This window comes from Nycticebus coucang, chromosome 21 (assembly GCF_027406575.1).
Source record: "Nycticebus coucang isolate mNycCou1 chromosome 21, mNycCou1.pri, whole genome shotgun sequence".
Lineage (NCBI taxonomy): Eukaryota > Metazoa > Chordata > Mammalia > Primates > Lorisidae > Nycticebus > Nycticebus coucang.
This window is the reverse complement of record NC_069800.1, coordinates 455,440-461,439: the sequence shown is the minus strand read 5'-3', so window position 1 is coordinate 461,439 and position 6,000 is coordinate 455,440. Positions and strand designations below refer to the sequence as shown.

Sequence of the window (6,000 nt, the reverse complement as noted above, 5' to 3'; positions counted from 1 at the left end):
AATAAGCTAATTCTGTTAGTTGATTTTTAGCTACTGATTTTCAGCAAAAATGAGACACTTGGCAAATGGACCTCAGAATACACTTTGCCTATTTAACCCTCTATCTCCCTTAATGCAAACATGCTCCCTGAATCCTGGCCTCTGCTCCCTCCACCCTCACACCTGAGCTGGCAGGAAGGACATCCCTGCCACCTGAAAGGGACAGTTCAAGTTAGAGAGACCGGCCCTGGAACAGCTGTAGAGAACCAGCCAGTGGGTCTGCGGGCACATAGAAATGTTAACAACCCTGTCCTCCAACTCACACATATGGATGCTCTAGAAGCAAGATGACACAGCTGGAGGAAGCCAGAGAATTCCTTCTGGAGGCAGAAGGTCAACAATCTAAGGTCAGGAAAATAGGAGCATGGGGTTGGGGGGGACAGTCTGTCCAGGTGGAAAGAGCTTTGGTATCAGATGGATTCCAATGTGATTGTGGGAAGTTACCAAACCTCTCTGGGCCTGAACATACATTTTTTTTTCTTATTTTATTATCCAAAACAGATATGATGGTAACATCTACCTCATTCAGCTTTTGTGATAAATTCTATGCCTCTAAATACACAAACACACACACATACATACATAACACATGCATATACATATGATGTGTGTATATAATTTATTATGCTTGGTAGCACATGGAAACAGCGCAATAAATGACAGAAAGTTATCATTACACCTTGAAGAATTCAGCAAAGCCCAGACGGGGGATATTTACTGTAGGGATAAAGAGCTTTCTTCCTGTGGTCATTAGAAGGCTCTGAGGAAGAAACTGATGCATCCTTAGAACAAGAAGGAAGGAGTGGACATTTAACACAGACTGGGCCTTGTATATTTTTTTATCTGCCAGCATATCCTGTTTGTTCTCCCATCAGAACACAACTCCAATACAAGCACGTCCCAGCAATTCCACAGCCACCTGCAGCTGTCTGGAGAGGCCAGGGTCACCCCTCTCTGGACAGCTGCAACTGCTTCCAATTGGTGCCCTTTCTTCTGCTCTGGCAATACTGCAGTCTAGTCTTAAAAAAGCAGTCTGATTAATTATTTAAAAATAAATCGGATCACACTCACCCTCCAATGCCTTTCCATCACACTTAAAATCCCAAGTATTTCCCATGGCCTCCAAGACTCTTGGCTACCTCCCAGACATTATACCTGAAGCACTCACCTGTACTCCTATACTCTCCTATTCCTGGGAACCTTGACAATGCCTCAACCACAGGGCCTTTACACTTGCTGCATGTTACCTGGCTCACGTCTTCACATTATTTAGGTTCCTTTTCAAATGTTACCTGCTCAGAGAGTCCTTCTGTGATCACCTAAAATAGCATCACACCCTGTTTTCTACTCCTTCCCCTGCTTTTCATTCCTCTGACTATTGTGTAACTATAGCAGGCACGCTACATTTAAGTCTGCTTATTCATGTACATGGTTTTGGATCTTCTGTTCACTAAAATGGAAGCTCTTTGCTGGAGGGCTTCTCCTGACTTATTTTGAGCTACGCCCCCAGGGCTTAGAACAGGTTTTGACACACAGAGAGAGAAGGCAGAGAGAAGTCCAAGTTACCAGCTTGGCCTCCGGGCTGGGCTCAGAATTAACATCCCCATTGTAAAGATGAGACCCCAAGCGACCTGCCCGAGGGCACACAGCTAATAAGAGGGACTTGAAACCTCTTCATCTTGGAACAAAACTCTTTTGCCTGCTTGGGAGCCACTGACCTTTCCAGAGCGCTTTGGCTTTCACCCTTAGGTGTATTTCTTAATGAAATGTAGACTTAATGAAATGCACCTCCATGGATGCATCTTCACACATGAGAGAGGGACCCCTAATTGTCAAGCATACATGGATTTTAGACAAACACAATGGGTCCAAATCCTGCTCACTATGTGGGCATGGCCCAGACAACACCCCTCTCTGCGCATCTATGTTCTTACCCCTAAAATGGGAATGAAATACTAATCCTGTGCAATGAGTGGATCTCCCTACAGACTAGGTAGAAGGGGCCTAGCAGGGGGTATTATGGTAGATGATCACTTTTGTCCATTATTGATATTTTTATTATCATGTCCATTCTGGAGCTGAAGAATCAACAACAGCCGAAGAAGCAAGGACCGGAAAATACAAGTCCCCACAGAGGCCCCGTCCCACCCCCCAGCCCTTCTGTGAGCTTCCGTCTGAGTTGTTCCTCAAGTCCTAATTAAAGCACTTCCCTCCAGCTCTCTGCAGTGTGAGTATCTCCGATCCCGAGGGGTACATTGACTCCAGTGACTACCCACCGCTGCCCTTCAACAACTTCCTGGAGTGCACGTACAACGTGACGGTGTACACCAGCTATGGAGTGGAACTCCAGGTAACCCCAGAGAGGTGCCTGAAGCAGTTGCCTCTCCTGACAGGAAGTCTATGGAGGATTGTCTGAGTCAGACTTACTGTTAACCATCCTAACCAGTTTGGTGCTCTCTTTTCTTTAACCAGGGCAGTTTTGGCTGGGTTTTGATTAGTGAATAGGAGTTCCCAACTCAGTGACCCTCTGAAATAGCTTGTAATACATGGGTGAGACATGTTGATGAATAGTGAGGCACTATACCCAATAGAAAAGTTCCTTGATGCCCTCTCTCTCTCTCTCTCTCAAACATATAACCTGCACACTCAAGCAAGCCCCACTTGGTTCATTTGATTCTTAAAATTTTGCCTACAAAGGAAGAAAGAAAAAGCAGGGAGGCATAGTGCCCATACATCTAGGTTTTAGGTCCTACCGCTTCCAGCTACAATTGCTTGACTTTGACTAGGAACTTCAACTTGCTGAGCCTCAGTTTCCCCCTTGTAAAATAAGGGGCAGTATGACCTTACCAGAACATTGTTTAGGAAAGCTTTTCTGTTACTTGTACAAGACAGATTAAGCCCCTCAGAAGCTCTTTGCAGTCCCCAGAGCTTTGCATGGTGTTTGGTCCGTTATAGGTGCTTAATAAATATACACAGAAATAAAGTAAACGGGAGGAAATTTGTAGTCCAACAGCTTCTGGGCTTAATAAACCCCTTTCTCCCGCCATAAATGAAGAGACCCACTATATGTCTAGTACTGCGTGGAGCCCTTCATCAGACACAGTAGAATTCATTCACACAGTGCAACGTGGTGTTGTGCAAAACCATGCAATGCCTTCCCTAACAGAGTTCACAGACTGAGATATAGAAACACCTAAGATACTATTTGATAAGGATTCCAGCGGGTGTTTATAGAGGATGTTGTGGAATCACAGTGGAGAAATAGGCAAGCTCCTAGGAAGTCAGGCAAGGTCTCACAGAGGAGGGCGGCTTTCATGGGGTTTTGACGAATGAGGAGTTTAACAAAGAGAAACAGAAGTAAGATTTATAGCTTGAAAACGAGGAAGAGCTGTGGGTGAGGCTTGCCCTGCTGAGACAAGGGGCAAAAGGGATAGAATTCCAAGCCCTCATCATGGCGTAAATCTTCAAACTGAGAACTGGGAACTGACTGAAGTTCCCCCCACCACACACACAGTCCATTTATCCAACCTCATGGTGTATACCTACAGCATCTCCTTTCTTTCTCGTCCAAACCTGGAAAATGGAAATGGCAAAGCAAGTGGCCAGTTCTCTGAAGAAAGAATGGATTGCTCTGGAGCTGTAGCCACCATTTGGGAGGGTAAAAGAGGGGCCTGAGAGGGCCCTTAGAAGCGCAGCCCTCACTCCCCACCTCCCAGCTCATGCAGGAGGGGAGAATGTATTATAAATATTGATTGAGCACCTACCATGTGCCAGGCACCAGGGGCACAGAATACCATGAAGAAATCCCTACCCTTGTGGATGGAGCTCACGTTCTGGTGGAATCTTTCTCCTGTCTCCCTGGAGACTGGACCTTAAGCACAAGTTGATCAAACCCCTGCCTCCATTCAGCAGCTCCAGGAGAATCAATCCCACCACCAGCCAGAGCTTCTGTCAAGGGCCTCTCTCATAAGTGGCAGCTGTGGGGGTCTCAGAGTCACGGGTCCCTTGCAATGAGTCTGCCCCACAGCTTGGTTTCACTGTCCCCTCAGCCTTTATTACTTGTACAAGACCAATGAAGCCCCTCAGCAGCCTTGATGCTCCCAGGGCCCCTGTGGGCTGGGGCACATGGACATGGGGCTAGTTGGCAGGTGCTGCATTGATACCTTCGCAGCCTGGGAGGCCTTGTCTCACATGTGACTCAGAGCTCCTGTGTGCTCCTGTGTGTCCCCAGGTGAAGAGCGTGAACCCGTCCGAGGGGGAACTGCTCTCTATCCGCGGGGTGGACGGCCCCACCCTGATGGTCCTGGCTAACCAGACACTCCTGGTGGAGGGACAGGTAATCCGAATCCCCACCAACACCATCTATGTCTACTTCCGGACCTTCCAGGATGACGGCCTTGGGACCTTCCAGCTGCACTACCAGGGTAGGGTCGGGCCAAGGCTTATGAGATATAGGTGTGTGTCTCAGTTTCCCTCTGTAGCCAATTCTCAAACTTTTTGTCCAACGGACCCCTCTGGCAGTTTGGCAAAACCTGTTATTCTCAGAAGGGGTCCGTTGGTGAACCTCTTCTGAGAATAAGATTTTTATTTTTTTATTTTTATTTTTTTATAATTTTTCAAAAAGATTTTTTATTAGAAGCAAAAATAAAAAAATAGTTTCTCAGAGAAATTGAGAATAAGATTTTTAAAAGCATAAAATAAAATACATGCAATTTTTAAAAGAAGACGGTCATGGCCAGGTGTTGTGGTGGGTTCCTGTAATCCCAGCTACTTGGGAGGCTGAGGTAACAGAATCATTTGAGCCCAGAAGTTTAAGGTTGCTGTGAGCTGTGATGCCATGGCATGTTACCGAAAGCAACATGGTGAGACTGTCTCAAAAAAAAAAAAAAGAAAAAGGACAAAGATAGTATCCCATTATTAGGTATCTGCTCAGCAGAAAGAAAATCATTTGACCATAGGCCATTTGCACTAGAATGTTTATAGTAGTTTAATTCACAATTGCAGAGATGTACAAAACAACCCAAGTGCCCATTAACCCAGCAATGGATTAATAAACTGTGGTATATGTATACTATGGAATACTTTTCAGCCATAAAAAAAGATGGAGACTTTACACCTTTTGTATTACCTGGATGGAGCTAAAGAACATTCTCTACTTAGTAAAGTTTCTCAAGAACTAAAAAAAAAAAAAGAAGATGGTCATAATGAAGTACAGTTGTCGAAATGTTGTTCTAATCCAGGATATAATAATCCATGTGCTTCTTTTTTAATTCATTAAATAATAATATCTCTTAGCAGTTCTGATAATTACTGTAATTTCAAAGTACTAAAGAGCTTAAGAAGTATGTCAAGAGATTCATTCTGATATGAAAAATATCTGGGATTTTCTCTTGATGACAAAATCACAGGTTCTGCTAATATGTTGCAGTTTTTTGCCTACATTCATAATTAAAGGAAGTGCTGTCATTCATTTAGAGATTAATGAAAATGAGAAAACCACTCTTCCCCATTCAAGTTCACGGTCCCCACATTGAGCACGTGGATCCTGAGTGAGTTTGTAGACTCCTGGAAAAGAGCCAGAAGCACTAGGGTCCTTCTCTTTTTTTCGTCCTCCAACATGTTTCTCTCTCTCCTTGTAGTCTATTTCTCAGTCTCCTCTCTTTTGCTTCTATTCATTCTTCTCTCTTTTTTCCTTTCTCCTTCCTTCTCTTTGCCTCCCTCTTCCTTTATTTCCTCCTCTGCTGCTGTCCCTCTCTTCCTTCCTTTTCCCTTTCCTTCCTTCCTCCCCTTCCTCGCCCTCCCTCCCATTGGCTCCTGGGCAGATCTCAGGTCTCCCTTCTCTCAATCAGGAGCTCCCCTTAGACTTGCCAGCCACCAAAAGAACTGAATGGAAAGTGGAGTCGTGAGCCATCCTCACAGCTCAGCCTCCCAAAGGGCTGGAATTACATCAGGATACGGGGA

General features: G+C 45.0%; 1 pseudogene; it reads left to right on the top strand.

The window, feature by feature from the left end:
* The first annotated feature begins 326 nt into the window (after window positions 1–326).
* LOC128574155 (seizure 6-like protein) overlaps window positions 327–6,000 on the top strand; it is a 62,974-nt pseudogene continuing 57,300 nt past the window's right edge.